Below are 18,371 nucleotides of genomic sequence, written 5' to 3' on the forward strand. Positions count from 1 at the left end.
GTGCCACTGCACTTCAGCCTGGGCTGTCAGTGAGACCCTGTCTCAAAAAAAAAGACAAAAAACAAACAAAAAAACCGCCCACATTTATGAGGCTCCCGTATGCCAGGCACTATGCAAAGCATTCCACACAAATCATCCCATTTGACCTTTACAATAGCATTACTATCTTCTCTATTTGAGAAAGAAGAAAATTGGTCGTTTTGCCCATTCACAGACTTACCAGGCCTCATGCAACAAAAAAATAGATCTTGCCTGTTTACCTTTTCTGTTCTAACCATACGATTTCCCGGTCGGGGCTGGCTCCTCACTGTTAGTGAAGGTGTGAGTTATCGTCCTGCTGAGCAGCAGTGGACATCAGAGGTCTGCCCCTTTGTTCTGCTCTGCGAGCCCGCCCTGCGCCGTCAGCACTCCCGGGAGTCAGCCAGCAGTGAGCAGCCTGGAGGCACTCGCCCTGCCCGTGGGAGACGGGGTGACGCGGGTGACCGGGGTGCTCAGGGATGGGATGCAGCCACCCTCCAGATGCACAGCCACGGGGAGAGCTGAGCCTGACGCACCTGGAGAACAGAGATGTCCAAGGTGGGCACCAGGGAACCCCCTGGGCTTCCTAAGTAGAAGCTTCTAGACAGAAAGAGGGGAGAGGAGACAGCAACCCTGACGGGAGTGGTGGAGCTGGGTGTGCGCATTAAGTTGTGGGGGAGAGGGAGCAGGGTGGGGAGGTGAGCGGGGAGGAAGCTGGGTGTGCAGGAGGCAGGGATGGGTGGGCTGGGGGCGAGGCTGGAGTGGGGCTGGGGCTGGGGCTGGGAAGGGAGTAGGTGAGTCTGGAGGTGGGGGCCAGGACCCCTGGGGTCCTCATCTTGGGGTGTTTCTCTGTGCGTCTTCTGTGGTGGGATCTTCCCAGCGTGGCGTCTTCAGGATAGCCACCCTGCTCACCGTGGCTCAGGGTTTTAAGCTGAGTCCCCGCGAGAGTGAGCCAGCCAGGGGGAGGTGGCCTCCCTTTTCTTCCCTGATCCGCTAAGAGGAGCCGGCGTCTCTGCCTTGCAGTCCCCTTGTTAGAGGCAAGCACCCACAGCTGGTCCCCGTTCAGGGCTGGGGGACAGAGACTCGCCCTTCTTCTGGGAGCCAAATCAAAAGAATTTGCTGACATGTTGTCTGCCCACAGACAACTGTTACACAGTCTGGAGACCTCCTAACTGGAAAGTCTCTGGGCACCTGCCAGCGCTGGCCCTCGGTGCTGGGTGTTGGGGCATGCCTGGGGGATGGCAGTCATGACTGACTTGGGGATGGCTGGCCTGCAGCTACATGGCCACCAGGGAAACCGCCTTGTTGTCTGTAGTGGGGATGGCGTGGATCCACCAAGACTGTAGCAGTCACCACCGCCCTCTGCCCTCCAGGAGTGCCCAGTCGTGTTAGGAAGGACGGAACAGTCAGGAGATGGAGCCCTAGACAAGACCATGGCCTTGACTTCGGTTTGCCTTTGGTTTGGGGATACAGCGGCAGAAAACAGAGGCCTTGGAAGGACGCAGGTGTCCTGGGTGAACTCTCAAACCAGATGCAGCCACGACTGGCCCAGCACAGGGTGAGTGGAGACCCGGCCGGCAGAGCCTCCTTCCACTGCCTCGGCGTCAAGGACATGATGTGGGGTGGGGTGCTCCACGTGCAGAAACTGGACTAGAGGGAGCTGCTTCATTAGAGGGGGATGGGCGGGCCTGGGGATTCAAATATACTTCCAAGCGGCGTTCAAAGCCTCGGGTAAGGAAACTGCACAGTGAGATATTCGCCCCCTGCCTGCTCATTAGGAAAACCCGCTCTGGAGCCGGGGGAGGGATAAACCCTGTGGCTCTTCCTGGTGCGCTGGAGCTGCCTGATGCAACACGTGGTCTCCTTACACTCAACTGAGTTTATTCTGTGCGCAGACTGTTCCCAACAGCCACGTGGCCCCCACGTGCCAGGCAATGGCCAAATTGCAGTAACAGTAACAGCTGGGTTTCTTATTCACTGCAGCTAAGCAAATAAAGAGGAAACTGAGTTTCACCTGAAGCGATTTCCGGCACTGCTTGGTGCGCCTGGCTGCAGGCATCGCCACCTCGGGCCTGACCCGGACCTTAGGTTTCAGATTTAGCGACTTCCTTCTGCCAGGCTGAGCAGGTTCCCATGAGGCCAGGCAAGCATTTCTTGGTGGAATGGGGTTTGGCAAATGTTACAGTGTGACATAAAAATAATGAGTAAACACAAAAAGGGAAAGAAAAAATGACAACCAAGTTTGGAAATTGAGCAAAGCAAAGATGAGCAGATTTCCGTTTTTGTTTTAAACAGGACTTCTCAGCGCCTTCAATATGCCACCTCGCTGTGCACGGCCAAAAGGGTACGTGGTGTTTTCCACACCTTATTTGACCCGTGTTTCCATGGTCTTCTTGGGTGAAGAGTGCTCCGGTGATAACATGTCTTAGAGCCACTCAGCGCGTGGCCCGTGACCTGGGCCACCTGGGGGACTGCCTGTTACACGTCTGCGAAGAGGTAAGTTCAGAAATTGAGTGTACGCTTTTGAGAACTTTTAAAGCATTTGGCAGAGTAATTTTCATATTTTTTAACCGAATCATAAAGTAGGGGGGGTTGCATTTTTTCGTTTTATGAATCTTGTTTTCCTAGAAATTAATGTTTTGAGTTCTTTAACAAAAAAAATCTGTGTGCAACACTCTGAAAATGTAGGTGGTGCCTGACTTTATGATGGTTTTTTCTCTGCTCTCACACCACGATCAACGCAGAGGCCTCTGTGTGGGCGGGGCTTTCTCCCCGCCAGCGAGCGAGCTGTCAGTTCTGCCGCAGACACCGGCTGGGTGTCCTGCAATCCGATTCAATTCTGACGCTATTGACACTAGCCGGAGGTAGCGTCAGATCCCACAGGCTGAGGACTCAGTCCTGAACACTGCTGCCACTGCTGCGGCTGGTCGCAAGCCACATGGCTTTACCTGTGCTTCTGAGTGACCGGCTATAAATCGGGGTTCCCACGACTCCCTTCTTGGGTTCGGTTAAGTGCTAGAGTGGCTCACAGAACTCAGGGCAGCCCTCACTTACTGTTGCTGGTTTACGATAAAGGAAATTACAAAGGATGGTGATGAAGAGATGTCTAGGGCAAAGTATGGGGGAAGGGGCGGAGCTTCCATGCCCTCCCATGGGGCGCCGCCCTCCAGAAACCTCCGCGTTTTCAGGTATCTCAAAACTCTCCGAACCTTGTCCTTTTGGGGACTTTTAAACTATTGGCCACTGGCGATCACCTTCAGTCCCCACAGTGATAGAGGCTGGGACTTCCAGCACTCCCGCCCCTAATCCTGCCTTGGTCTTTCTTGTGGGCAGCTGCATCGCACAGCCTTAATACCTAGGGGCTGCCAGCCAGCAGCCCATCATTCACACACAGAAGATATTGCCTTGGAGATTCCAAGGATTTTAAGAGATGTATGTCAGGGAACCAGAAGACCGAATAGATAGAAAGCGATAATGCATTCAGCAGAAACTACTTTGAGTACCCAAGAACCGTTCTGTTTTCCACTCTCAGTATTCAACACATTCCATAAGCTATTCAACAGTTTATTATAAAACAGGCTTTGTGTGAGCTGATTTTGCCCGAAGGCAGGCTAATGGGAGTGTTTAGTGCATGTTTCGGGCAGACCAGGCCGAGCTGTGATGTTGGGTAGGTTAGGCATTTAATTCATTTTTGACTTAAGGTATTTTCAGCCCACAATGGGTTTATCAGGACAGAACCCCATTGTAAGTAGAGAGAGGAGGTGCCCTTCCCCTCATCGTTTGAGAATGTCCCCACCAACATCAAACCTCCCGTCGGATCTTTGAAGCATTAGGCTCAGAGGACGCAGGTCATCCCAGACTCCTGGTTCCCTGACGTCCAGTACCCCGACCTCCGCAGCATCCATCGCTGCCTATTACGGCTTCATCCCCTGTAATTGTCGCGTGAGTGTGGATTCTCAGGTCCTTGTTTCTCGCAGAGGGCCATCCACGACAAGGACCCAAGCATCTGGAGCTTGTCTGGAGAGAGCTTCAGAGGAGGATGAAGGGACAGCCGTCACCTGGCACCGTGTGCAGCCCCCTCACGTGTCCGTCCCCTCCCGGGCCCTGAGTCTCCGGCTGACAGCTCCGTGAAAGCCTCAGAAAGCATGACAGGCTTTGGGGAAGGGTGGCTGCCCACAAAAGGGGGAGGCCTGGGAGGATGGAAGCAGATCGTTGAACACTGCTTGGCTTTTGTTCTCTGATGGCGCAGCTCACGTGGGCGGTTTTTTCCTCCTCCTCTCTGAAGTGTTCTCCGATAGAAGACTTCAGTCCTTTAAACCCAGTCATTTCTGTAACAATGGTAATTGCTTTAATTGGAGTTCTTTAAAGGTAGGTCCTTCTCGCCCACCTCCTCCTGAGACGTGGGTGGTGTTCTGATCTAGCCCGCTGCTCTCCAACAGCGTGGTCTTATTTCCTTGTTATCACTATGAATGGGCCATGTAGGGGTGTTACCGGAAAGGGGCTGGAATCAGACCCCGAGAGAGGGTTCCTGGACCTCATGCAGGAAGGAATTGGGGCTGAGTCCATAGAGCAAAGCGAAAGCAAGTTTATTAAGAAGGTAAAGGAGTAAAAGAACGGCTGCTCACCAAACAGAGCGGCAGCGTGGGCTGCTGGACTGGTTCTACTTAAAGGTATTTCTTGATTATATGCTGAACAAGGGGTGGATTGGATTATTCCTGAGGTTTCTGGGCAAAGGGGTGGGGATTTCCCAGAACTGAGGCTGTCTCCCCTTTGTAGACTCTGTGGGGTACCTTCCCCACGTTGCCATGGTGTTTGTAACTCCAGGTGCTGCTGCGAGCGTCATCGGCAGGCGAATGCATCATAATTAGTGTTTAATGAGCAGTGAGGATGACCAGAGGGCACTTCCGCCATCACCTGGGTTTTGGTGGGTTTTGGTCCACTTTTGACTGCATCCTGTGGGGTCTTTGTGACCTGTATCTTGTGCCCACCTTCTGTCTCATCCTTCCTGTGACCAAGAATGCCCAGCCCTCTGGGAGTGCAGCCCAGTAGGTCTCAGCCTCATTTTACCCAGCCCCTATACAAGCAAGATAGTCACTCTGCTTCAATATACTCTAACAGGAAGGAAGCCAAAAAAAAAAAAAAAAAAAAACCAAAACTTTCCAAAACGAGCTGTTTTTCGGTTCCGGGTACTAGCGGGTGACCAGCTTTACGTATAGAAAGCAGTGCTTGTTGTGTATGGGGGGCCGGATCCGCCTTTGGAACTTTCACACAGGATGAGGACTGAACGTCCCACCGGGCTCCATTTCACCACAAAAGTGTCTCCTGCCCCCCAGCAGAATCCGTCTGGCACTCACATTTCTGGGGGACTGGCACTGTTACTGATAATGGTTGGCTGTCCATAGGGGCTTTCATCCCCAGATAGCCACATTCTTTAGAATAGCTGCTGTTTGGGCCGCTCGACACAGTTAGGGAAGTAGGCATGACCGCCTTCTCTTTCTGTTCGAGGAAGGTGAGGGGCAAACGAGCCACACTGGAAGGACACGCTCGGCTGTGAGGGGTGTGGGAGAAGCTCAGGGCTGGCCCGTGGGCCAACGGCCGCCTCTTATGTTCTGTGTGTCGCCGTGGGGGACAGAGACAGCACACTCTGGTTCCTGGAGTTCTAGTTTATGTCAGGGTTTGCTCTCCCAGTTGGTGTCGGGTGACATTGCTAGAAATGCATCTATCACGGATATCTAAAGACAGAACCTGGGAGCCATTGAATTTTGCTTCTAAAACTCCTCCTTCTGGAGTGTAAAGAGCAAAAGTGAATAATCTGTGTTGTGAGGTTCTCATGCATTCATGTTTTTCTGTCCTTTATCTGCCCCTTGTCCACATTTTAGGAAGATAATAAAAATGTCCATTCGTTCTACCCCTATATGTCTCTATCTACTCATCATCTATCCTGTGCCTTTATATCTATCAATCATCTGTTCACCCATCCTATACCTCTGTTTATTCATTCTATACCTATATGTGTCTACCCATCCATCCTGTATCTCTATATGTTTTCTGTCTTTCCATTCACCCTATATTTAAGTCTTTCTCCATTCATTTATGGCAAGCCAGGTCTCACTAACTCAGGCTTCCATAAAAACTGTTTCAGCACTGAATATGTGGTTAAATTAAACATTACAAGCCAGTAGAACCAGCGCCCTTATACGAAGGCTGGAATGTAACAAAAGCCCACCAAGAGTTTTGCCCAGGCCTTTCCTGGGCCTTGAAGCGTGACAAGATAACAAAGGAATTCTTAACAGGACCTGTTCAGGATTAAGCAAGCTTACTGGGCCTGAAGAAACTCCACGGACCTCCATGATTTAGCAGGAGACAAGATAAGGGTAATCACCCCCGCACCTGGACCCATTTAGATGAAGTAAATTTACTGAGGCTCCAGAGGAAGGTTGTCAGGACTCAGACGTTAGTTATAGATTAGAAGAAGTTAATCGCGTGTTTAGAGGAAGGCACAATTACACATAGACGTACAGCTTAGAAGGTATGTAAGCTCTGGAAAACTTCGTAATTTTGAGTTGGTTCTAGTGATAATTTCCAGGCCTTCTCCCTGTACCTGGTTACAGAAATCAACCCTCTTCTTTCCCAGTTCATCTGCATCTTGTTTTTAGGCTGCAACAATAAGCAGCCTGACCTGTCAGTTTGGTCTGGGAACACATTCATCCATCAATCCTATACCTATATTTCTATCGATTCATCCTATACCTCAATTCATTCTATACCTATATATCTACCCATCCATCCTATACCCCTAATCTTTCTATCCATTTACCCTATATTTATGTCTTTCTCCATCCACTCATGCATCCATCCTATACCTGTATTCCTGTCTATTCATTCATCCTGTATCTCTCTTTTCTATTATCTATTTATCCACCCTATACTTATCTCTCTCTCCATCCATGCTATACTTGTATCTCTGTTTTCTCCATCTGTCCATCCACCCACCCACCCACCAGCCAATCATCTGTCTCATTCATCCATAGCTTGTACATCCAGGCCTTGCCGGTCTGTGACTGCCACCTAAACCATGTGTTATCTCTCCATGAATCCCTCAGCCACTCTTTAATCCTGTGAATTGTCCATCCTGGGTCCCCCTCCTCACCCAGGTCTCAGCCCTCCTGAGCTCTCTCGGGAGTCTGAGTTGGCAGTGTAGGTGTCTCGGTGGTATAGCCATCCCTGGCTCAGGCTGCTGCCCCGGCCACACTCTGGCTGTGGCACCTGACACTGCATTTCAAGTGCAGAACTGGCTTCCCTGACATTCCCATGCCATGGCTGAAGCCAGAGCCTCCTGGAGGCGAGGCACAGAGAAGGGAAGGGAGGTGGGCTCGGGTAACACAGAGGTCTCCTGGATGTGGCTGTCGGAGTTTCCAGGAAGGTCCATCCTTGAGGATCCCTGCAAGGGACCCCACCTGGCCTCCAGGTGGCCCTTATGTGAAGGAACGGCCCCTCCCTCCTCCCTTTCCTAGGAGAGCTTTGTGTTGTCCGGGTCCAGCCCAGCTGCCGGGAGGCCCCAGGTAGCAGCCATGGCTCCAGCCTGAGGTGCTGGGCTCCATGTCCGCACTTCCTGTCCCAGGACCAGCCTCTCCCTGGGTGGCAGAAATGCTCACTGTGCTGGACGGGCACCCTGCCTCAGCCTGGGGGCTGCTCACTTGCTGTTGGTCCCTCGGAACATAATGGGCGCCCGCTGGGACTCCAGCCTTAGCTTCCTAAGCAGGCTCAGGGCACACCACCCCTGAGACACAGCCAGCCCTACCCAGTCCCCTGTGCAGGGCTGAGGAGAGGACAGGGCCTCCTTCCCTTCTCATGGATTCTCCACCCCGGCCCTGGTCTCCTGCAGATGCCCATTCAAAGGAGCGAGCATGCACCCTGCACCCCAGAAACAATGCTGTTTGGGGGCAGCCACTGCAGATCCACCCGAGATAAGAGACATTTTCGAGCCCCTTAATGAATATAATGAGTTATAAACCAAGTAACGTATTTTTTTTTTTCAGAAACAGTTCTGATTCCACCATTTCCTCCACACAGAAGGTATAGCTTCCCAGGCTAAAACATCGGCCTTCAGACCAGTGGTGTCTAGAACCACAGTGGCTGTTTGCTGTACACTTAGTAATCAAAGACCAATTTTGGTATTCTTCTCGAAACAAAGACCAGTTTTGGTGTTCTTCTCAAAACAAAGCATCAGTCTGCCCCAGAGGTAAATTCACATTTCTTCTTTTTCTTATTTCTTTCTTTTTCTTAGATAAATACTGCTTGCAGGTTCTAAATAACTTTTAAGAAAACACAAACTGAAAACCTTAGGGCTTGGAGTTGTATTAATAGTGAAGCATCTGTTTGTCTCCTTAACTGTGCACTGCCCTTCTTCCTGCCACTTTCCCAGTATCTCACAACCCTGTTTTCCTCTTTTCTTGTTCATTTCTGTCTCCCCTGAGCTGGAGGTTAAAGGGTCTGCCTCACACAAGCAGAGTCTGAGTTAGGGAGTCAGCTGCATGGACCCCCTCTCCTGGGAAGCCGTCAGTCATGTAGGAGGGCTGCCTTCCTCAGTTCCTGGCTTGTTAAGAAAAAGGAGGGCCAGGTGCAGTGGCTCACACCTGTAATCCCAACACTTTGGGAGGCTGAGGTAGGTGGATCCCCTGAGGTCAGGAGTTCGAGATCAGGCTGGCCAACATGGTGAGACCCCATCTCTAATAAAAATACAAAAAATTAGTTGGGCATCCAGGTGGTGCATGCCTGGAATCCTACCTATTCGGGAGACCGAGGTAGAATCACTTGAACCAGGAGGCAAAGGTTGCAGTGAGCCGAGATCGTGCCACTGCACTCCAGCCTGGGTAACAGAGTGAGACTCCATCTCAAAAAGCAAGGAGATAAAAATGTGGGTGTTATGGGGAGCCAGAGGCTACCTCCAACCTTTCCTAACTCTTAGGGGGCTCTTCAGCTGGATCTAGAAACCAAGCTGATGTCAGGCCGATTGACAAGGGAGAAGCATACATGTTTTAGTGGTTTTACACATATGTGGGGATCTTCGTGAGAGACTGAAGTCTGAAGAAGTGGCCAGAGCAAGATGCTTTCAAGACAAAAAAAAAAAAAAAAAAAAAAAAAAGATACATTTGACAAGAGATGCTCGTGAGAGAGGAGGTACAAAGAAATTAGCTGGGTAGATAGTTAGGGCAGAGTCTTCAGCAGAACTTCCCTTCTAACAAAAAGCAGCCCAACAAATTACTTCTTTTCTAACAAACAGCAGCCTGGAAGACCAGGCTACAAATGTAGATAAGGAAGCAGCTCTACACAGAGTGGGAGCTCCTGGGTCATCAGCAAGCTTCACACACGGTGGGTCTCAGTAAGCACAGTGGGCCTTAGCACATTCCTTCCCTTTTTTGGAAGCTTGCATGGGGACGGGGAAGGGGATACCTGCAACTGCACCAATAGAAAGGGCTCCCTGGGGCCAGGCACATCCACTATGGGGGCTCCACTGCCCCTTTTTTTGCAGATGCACAGTAGGAAAGCAACGTGGAGTTGCTCAGGCAAAGGACCCGCCTGCATGATAAAAGGTTGGGGTGGGGCTTCCCAGAGATTTGTGCTCTATGCAGCCAGCACACCTGTTCCTAACCGGTTTTTTGCACCCTATGTTGATAAGATACCGCCTCCCCACTAGCTCGCTTATAAAAACTCTTGCATTTCACTGCTGAATGGCAACCCTTTCTGGGACCCCTCTCTGCAACAGAGGGCTGTTCTCTTTTTCGCCTGTCAAACTGCTTCTGCTCTGACCTCATCCTTGGTGTGTCTGCGTCCTTGATTTCCTCAGCTGTGAGACCAAGAACTTCGGGTGTGACCCCCAGCCATTTCACTAGGACAAACAGGATCTGGCTAAGGGAAGTACATTTCTGGGGCAGTCACTAGGAGATCTAAGGGAGATGGTGTAAAACTAGTGGAAGATAAGGGTTACCATGGGAAGTATATTTATTCATCTTCCTTACTCAGCCCCCAGTGCCCAGGCTGTGGTGATAAGGGCTGTTTTCTTGCCCTACTCTGGCAAGGGTACTCTTCCTGGAGGAATCTTCATGGCTTACTGCATGCAGGGAGAGACAGGTCAGCTCACCCTTTCTGAAATGACAGTTTCTCCAGTGGGTTCGACTCAAATAATCAAGGTGCCAATCCGCATATTTTGGGATGGTACATCCTTCACTCCTTTGATGGTGTGTCATTTTGATAGAGACAAGAGGCAGCCAAGGCCCCTTCCCACTGTCCCCGCTCCTCGTGAAGCCCTGCCTTCAAGCCTAAAACAGCCTAAAGGCTGAAAAACTGGACTGCCAGTCCAGAGAATCTCCAACTGGCCTGAGCGCTGGAAGAATGGAGTGGAGCCACATAAGTTCACTGTGTTTACAGAGGGGAGGATCTCAGCCTCTTGAGTCCCTGTGTGGTGGGGTGGGAGCTGGTCCCTCTTGCTCTGCTGAAATTTTTTCTCTTTTTCCTTTTTTGCCCAATACATTCCATTTTTTTTCACCCTTCTATGTGTCCGCAAGCCTAATCTTTCCTGGTCATGTGCCAAGAGCCTGGTTTTTAGCTGAACTGAGAAGAAAGTCCTGCAATAATTTCAGTGTCAAAATGGGCATTGTTCAGTAGGTCTGCCCGAGGATTATTGAATTGTCTCAGGCAATGGTTTGCAATCCTGGGTCCCCCAAGGGATGTTTGCAATGTCAGAAGACATTTTTGATGATCATGGCTGGGGCAGGGATGCTGCTGATCACTAGTGGAAAGTCAGCAGGGATGCTGCTAAACATTTTGGGGGTCATAGGACGTCATCCAGGACAGCCCCCTGCAGCCACACATTATTCCACTCCCTGCTTTCTCCTAATTTAAGGTCCCAGAAGTTTTTGTTGAACTCTAGATTTTTGAGCAGTAGAGATGAAAAGAATTTCTGTCTGATAGAAAAGATCACCCCAAAGGTTGTGGTTGATTACTCTGTAGGACATTAGCCAGTTTGGGTTATTTGGTATTAATGTAGCACTCAGGTTCTGACAGTCCTTTATTCACTTGCCTAAAAATATCAAGTTCCTTAAGTACTCTTGGAACTGTCTTACTGTTTCTACCAGTAATTAATTGCACAGAATATTTGATGTGCTCATTTAGACACTGTAATAGTTATCTATGGCCATGTGACAGATTATCCCCAAACTTAGTGGCCTGAAGCAGTGCACGGTCTCTGTGGGTCAGGAATTTAAGAGTACATTGTGACCATTCCCAACAAATTCGTGCAAACACCAGGGGCATTCTGTCCGATGAGTGTGAACGACCTGGAGCTCTGAGGGGACTCTATCCCTGTCTAAACCCGAGTCCAGGTGCTTGGGAGAAGCCTGTGACATCCCAGATCCCACAGCTGCTGCCGCCACGGCCACCTTGGCCCTTTCCGCTCCATTACTATGGTCCTTGGAGTCCCATGGCCTGAGCCACCTCTGTGTGTGGCAGTTAGAGGGGCTGGTCAGGCCCCTCATGGCTCTGCTGGAAACCAGCTTCCTGCCCCTTCCTGTCTGCAGAAGGGAGTAAGCCCTGCACCCTGGCCCCATCTCTCCTGTCTCTGAGAAGACTTGTGTCCAGAGAGGGCCAGTGAGGTGGCGTTTGCTCATCTGCACTGTCTGCTGCTGCCCCCGTGGAAGAAAACGTGGCACCCTGATGGTGTGCAGCCAGTAAACCTATGAGGGCTTTTTTAAAATTTAAACTTTAATTTTTTAGGGACACTATCTTGCTCCGTCTTCCAGTCTGCAGTGCAGTGGCGACCATGGCTCACTGCAGCCTCAAACTCCTGGGCTCTAGTGATCCTCCCACTTCAACCTCTCAAGTAGCTGAGACTACAGGTGTGCACCACCACCATGCTCAGCTAATTTTTGTATTTGTTTTAGAGATGAGGTCTCACTATGTTGCCCAGGCTGGTCTTGAATTCCTTGGCTCAAGCGATCCTCCCACCTCAGCCTCCCAAAGTGCTGGGATTACAGGTGTGCCCCACTGTGCCTGGCCTCCTACGAGGGGTGCTCTGTTCAACAACCCAAAGATGTCCAAAAATGTAAGTGTCCTTATTTAGGAAGAAAAGTTTTTATTTGGGAAAAGGTAGGGTTGATGGGTGTGAGAAAAAAATTGGATAGCTTGTCTCTGTTAGCTTGATGTAGAAAAAGATATTGCAGGGCTGGCATGGTGGCTCATGCCTGTAGTACCAGCACTTTGGGAGGCTGAAGCCGGTGGATCATGAGGACAGTTGTTCAAGACCAGCCTGGCCAACATAGTGAAACCCTGTCTACTAAAAATACAAAAATTAGCTGAGCATGGTGGCGTGTGCCTGTAATCCCAGCTACTTGAGAGGCTGAGGCAGGAGAATTGCTTGAACTGCGACCTGGGAGTTGGAGGTTGCAGTGAGCCAAGATTGCGCCACTACACTCCAGCCTGGGCTACAGAGCGAGACTCTGTCTCAAAAAAAAAAAAAAAAAAAAAAAAGATATTGCAGAAGCCCCAAACTTCTATGCCTCCCCAACCAAAGAGCAATGCAAGCCGCCTCCCTCCCCCACAGTCTGCTACCAGGCAGTCCTCGGGCCATGTGGCTTGCTTTGTCCCTATGGCGAATTTGAACCCAGATAAAACCAGAGGCTTCCTGACCAATATTCCTGTGATTTAGGACCAGTCACAAGACGTTATCATTTTTTGAAAACGCTGCATGGATTTATTTATCATTTTTTAGGGACAGGGCGTCTCAGTTTGTTGTCCAGGCTGGAGTAAAGTGGCGCGATCATGGCTTACTACAGCTTCGACCTCTTAAGCTTAAGTGATCCTCCTGTCTCAGCCTCCCAAGTAGCGAGATTACAGGTGTGCACCACCATGCCCAGTTCTATTACGTTAGTTTTTATAGAGATGGAATCTCGTTCTGTCACCCAGGCTGGAGTGCAGTGGCGTGATCACAGCTCTCTGCAGCCTTGAATTCCTGGGTTCAAGCAATGCTCCCCACTTGGCTTCCCAAGCAGCTGGGACTACAGGCATACACCATCACACCTGGCTAATTTTTAATTTTAATTTTTTGTAGAGATGGGATCTCACTATGTTGCCCAGGCTAGTCTGGAATTCCTGGGCTCAAACGGTCCTCTTGACTTGGCCTCCCAAAGTGCTGGGATTACAGGCATAAGCCACTGTGCCCAGCTGGCTACATTTGATTTATTGTGTCCGTGCCTCAGTTTCTTTACGTGGGAGGTGAAGGATTAGGCTTGTCCCCAGCTGGGCCCTTCTGAGGATAACAGCTCATAGTTCCAAAGGCTTCCTCAGTTGTCTTTTCCTTTGCTCCTGAATGGCGTCCGCCTCCCTCACTCAGTGTGGCACCAGCACATACTAAGTGCTCAGGAAACCTGGAATGACTGCTTGGCTCATTTCTCATCCTGCCTTAGTGTTGTTACATCTCTCCCTTGCCCAACTGCTGCTGAAATTGAAGCAGAAGTTCCCATTTGCCAAGCTCTGCCTCCTGCCAGTGGCTTCCATCATGCCTGTGTCTGCTCAGCCTCCTCCAGGTCCTGATGAAATGCATGCTTGGGCACTTAATTGGAAAGGAGTCCTTGCAGATGAAAAAAGAAAACCACCCTCAAATGCAGATTCAACTCTAATTCTATTGCAAATGCTCCCTGAAGTTTCACTGAGCCACAGCCTAGATGGGCAGCCCTGGGAAAGGAGGCTGGTGGGAGAGTCTGTGTCTCCAGCGTAGTATCAGGTTCAGCAGGAGAAGTGAGTCAGATTAATTCTGCCCCACATCAAGGGCCTTATTGCAATTCTTTACTGTTCTTGTCTAAAGGTCCATTGGGAAAAGAAGGGTTTTAAATCGAGGACAGAACCTCAGTTACAAGCAGGCTGCGGGGACTGTGGGGTCTTTTTAGCCGGCTCTCGATAGAGAAATCAGCTTTCAAAACCAGACTTTCCCAGGGTAAAGCCTCCCCGTGAGCATCACTGAACACACAGCCCGGACAAATGATCCTTTTTGCCTCGAAGCACTTTGTCCTGTGGCTGAATGTGAGCTTGGTATGGAGGGCCTGGTATGTCTCCGTCCCCAGACACGGCTGCTTGTCCTCTCCCTCTTCAGAGGAGTGTCCACTGGCCTGCAAGCCCTTCAGTGAGGTTGCTATCTGGTTTAGCAATCAATGGCTTCTATTTTGTGGCTGCATGCAAGCTTCCTGGGGGCTGCTGACTTTGCTCAGGGCTTCTGGAAATGGGGCGCCTGGCGAGCAGCCACCCTGGGCCCGTGGGACCTGCTGTCAGGCTGCGGTGCTCCATGTTGCTTTTCTCTGCATCTGTTGCTCTGGGTCCTTCTGGATGTAGCAGTGTCTCAGCGGCAGGGTTTGGGTTTTATTTATTCATGAGTGTGTTCTCGGAGCCGTGTGTCATTGCCAAAGGGTTTATGGCCTCTTAAAGTTTCAGAGCCTCTGCTTTTATGACCACTGCTTGTTGGAGAGAAGTGCTGCTTGGGGAAGTGATCCGCTTGCCTTCTGCCTGGCGGATGAATGAAGGGTGAGATCGCCGTCTTCCACGGAGAGCTCTGGCACAGCCCGGGTGTGTGCGCTCCAGTGGCACCAGCTCTCCTGGACGTTCGTGGCTTTGTGCGTCTGTGCACAACCTCCCCGGGACCCTCTGTGCTGCCCTCAGTGCTGGGCTGGTGCTATGTTCTTGTGATTTGTCATACTGAAGCCAGCAGCTCCAGTGCCTGTCTGAGAACTCCATGATCGGAAAGGAATCCTTTCCAGTCCTTCATGACTGCGGCATGGAGGCCGATGTCTGCAACCTTCACGTGATGATGCAAGTCCTCCCTGGCCTGGCCTGCTTGGACTGTCAGACTCCAGACTGACTCTGTTGGCAGCAGGCCTGCTGGATGCCTGTGGTGGGAATCAGGGTGTCTTAGTCCATTTGGACCTCTAGAACACAGAACCATAGACTGGGGGGCTTATAAACAACAGAAATGTATTTCTCACAGTTCTGGAGTCTGGAAGTCCGAGACTAGCGTGCCAGCGTGGTTGGGGGCTGGTGAAGGCCTCCTCTTCACAAACAGCCATCGTCTTGCTGTGTGGTCATGTGGTGGAAGTGGGATGCCGGTCTCTTTAGCCCCTTTTAATGCACTGATCCCATCCCCAAGGGCTCTCCTCTCCTGACCTCATTACTCCCAAAGGTGACTCCATCAGCTTGGGTCCTAGGCATGAGCATGTGAATTTCAAGGGGACACAGACATTCAGTCCCTAGCACAGGGTGACATTCAGTCCCTAGCACAGGGTGACTGTCTTCAAGACAATCAGGTGAAGGGAGCTTGGGAATGGGCAGCCCTGTCTTGAGCCAGTCCCGCCTGTCAAGTTTCAAGGGAGCTACGAGCGTGAGAAGCAGGAGCAGATGGGAAACCAGGCGCCACTTTCACATTAGTTGGGCCAGTGCATGACACCACTGTGCAGGTTTATCTCCTGGAACTAGGTGGGTCCTACAGCAGCTTCCCTCTCTCCCCTGCAGCCACAGCCCTGAAACAGGATATTCCCACCCTCTGACCTGCTGCCCAGTGCTGGAGACCAAGGCCAAGCACACTGAGGTACATTGACAGGAAGGAGAAAAGATCACAGTGGCCGGGCTCAGCTATCAACCCTGCTTCACCAGAGACTGAAACATACTGCACCTGTGTTTCCTCCAAATGAACGGTGACTCACCCACCAGCAAATGCAACTCATTCTCGTGCTGCATGAGACATCGTGGAAATTCCTTATCCTCCGTTCCCCCTGGAATGGTGGGTGGAGATCAACAGCCCTTCCTCCTGCTTATTACTCTGCCAGTCCCTTATATCCTTGCAAGATTATGGACATGGACGTTCATTCAGTTCTTGTGCCCCTCATAGATCAGAATAGGGCATTCGTTAAAGCCAAGAACATACTTTAGGCCAAAATGCATGTCCCCAAGCTCCCTTGTCCACTGGCTTACCAGAGAGTGGCACAGTGACCATTTGACAACATCACCCAAATATAGCACCAGAAAAGCATCACCCCTCCCAGTTTTGTTTCATCAGAGAAAGACCCAACAAATGAAATTCCCTGAGCCTGTGATTGATTTGTCATCTCCCAGCTGCACGTCCATTCTTCACGGCTCTGCCTGTGACCTTGAAGCTGGACCCTGTAAACATTTCTTCTTTGCCAGCTTTGCCTGTGGAAGGCAATAGGTGACCCCACAAGGCGATAACTGCGGAAGGCACTTCCCTTTTGGGTTCTGGTCCAACGTTCTTGGATTCTCAAATCCAAGTGCTTTCTTTGCTTTATGGGGGCAAAATAGATGCTATAGTTCCACATGTCACATCTGGGTTGAAGACAGAAAGAAGGGAGGTGGGAGCAGAACCAGCTATGGTTCAGCTGCATGTCTATAGCTGGTTTTTCAGGATGAGAACCGAGACCAGCCGTGCCCTCTAACAAACTTCTTCATGTTCCTCATTGGCCTTGGTCTCTTCCCTGGATCTCTTTGAAGAGCTCTGAATCAGCCTTGAGATGGGAACGGGGTCTACCTTCTCTTCCTTAGCTCGTTTCCTGTCCTTTCTCCCTCAGCCCAGAGGTAGCACCTGCTGCCTACAGATCCCAGAAAGTCCTCATTCACCCCCTCGAGTAGTTAGTTACCTACCTCCTACTGTTTTAGTTACCGGTTCTTTACATTAAATTTTCCTGATTCCAATTAACCATGGCAGGCTGGGCATGGTGGCTTACATCTATAATCCCAGCACTTTGGGAGGCTGAGGCAGGTGGATCACTTGAGGCCAGGAGTTTGAGACCAGCCTGGCCAACGTGGCGAGACCCTGTCTCTACTAGAAATATAAAAATTAGCCATGCATGGTGGTGCGTGCCTGTAGTCCCAGCTACTCAGGGGACTGAGACAGGAGAATTGCTTTGAACCTGAGAGGTGGAAGTTGCAGTGAGTCAAGATTGCACCACTGTACTCCAGCCTGGGTGATAGAGCATGACTCTGTTTCAAACAAAAACAAAAACAAAAACAAAAAACCATGGACCTTCTGCCTGGACCTTGAGAGATGTTTGTTCTTCCCTTTATTACAAAAAAATAAAGGTCCAAATTTACTCTCTCTCCTTTTGAGACATGAACTCTTCAAAGAAATTATAGTCCCCAATCTCCCTCTCCCTTGTTGCATATTGGGTGTGGTTGAATTGAGCTGATTATTTAGACCACAGGTTATGAAGACACAATTGGCCTGCATCTTTCTGCTGGGGTTATGAGCGAGAAGCATTCAGGTCTAGGGCTGAGAGCTTGTCACCCTATCTGTCTAGACGGATCCAGTGCAGTGGAACTATCAGAGGCCTGGAGCTGTAAGAAATGGAAAGCCCTCAGTACCCCATTGTTCGGCCTGACCCCTTCTTCCGTTCCGCAGTTCCACAGGCCAGTGAAGTCCTTCCAGCCCCTGATGAAGATGACTGGTTGGGCTGCATTTCTGGCTGCTGGGAGGGTTGCTCCCTCCCAGATGCAGGTGTCCTGGCTCTGGAAGGGGCTGGCCCTTCACCACCTTCTGTTCCATGATGCTCAGTGGCTCTTGTTGGGTGTCAGTCATCGCCCATTTAACCAGTCAGTTATGGCAATCCCTGGGTCCAGTTGGAAAATGTCACCATCTACCCAGTTTGGGTTTTTGTGTTTGTCCTACAAAGGAGAGATGATGGAGCGTGGAGGTGGGTGCAGATTCTGCTTCTACTCTACTTCCCGTCGGAGACAGCAGAGTTGATGAAAGGTGTGGCAGCATGGTGCTCATTGAGAATTAGATTGAGACTCAAGTCACAGCCCACTTAAATGGCTGGAACACATACAGGTTTATATTTCTCATACAACCAGATGTTCAAGGTAGACATTTGTTACCTATCACTGGTTCCTTTAATCTGCAATGGAAACTGCTCTATACCAAATGTTTGTGTTCCTGTAAATTCATATGTTAAAACCTTGGCTCCAATGTGATGGGGTGAGGAGGTGGGGGCTTTGGGAGGTGATGAGGTCATGAGCGCAGAATTCTCTTGTGTGTGATTAGTGCCCTTATTAAAAAAAGAAAAAAGACCATAGAGGCTGGGCACGGTGGCTCATGCCTGTAATCCCAGCACTTTGGGAGGCAGAGGTGGGTGGATCACCTGTGGTCAGGAGATTGAGATCAGCCTGGCCAACATGGTGAAACCCTGTCTCCAATAAAAATACAAAAATTAGCTGGGCGTGGTGGCAGGTGCCTGTAATCCCACCTACTCGGGAGGCTGAGGCAGGAGAATCATTTGAACCTGGGAGGCAGAGGTTGTGGTGAG

The 18,371-nt window shown here is 50.5% G+C and overlaps 1 long non-coding RNA gene across 1 annotated transcript; it reads left to right on the top strand.

The window, feature by feature from the left end:
* The first annotated feature begins 394 nt into the window (after nucleotides 1–394).
* Nucleotides 395–8,316, top strand: LOC139356120 (uncharacterized). The gene is made up of 4 exons (XR_011607516.1): nucleotides 395–576; nucleotides 1,392–1,576; nucleotides 2,314–2,514; nucleotides 8,058–8,316. It is a non-coding gene; the product is annotated as an uncharacterized lncRNA (long non-coding RNA).
* Nucleotides 8,317–18,371: the final 10,055 nt, after the last annotated feature.

Source organism: Macaca nemestrina, chromosome 9 (assembly GCF_043159975.1).
Source record: "Macaca nemestrina isolate mMacNem1 chromosome 9, mMacNem.hap1, whole genome shotgun sequence".
Classification (NCBI taxonomy): Eukaryota; Metazoa; Chordata; class Mammalia; order Primates; family Cercopithecidae; genus Macaca; species Macaca nemestrina.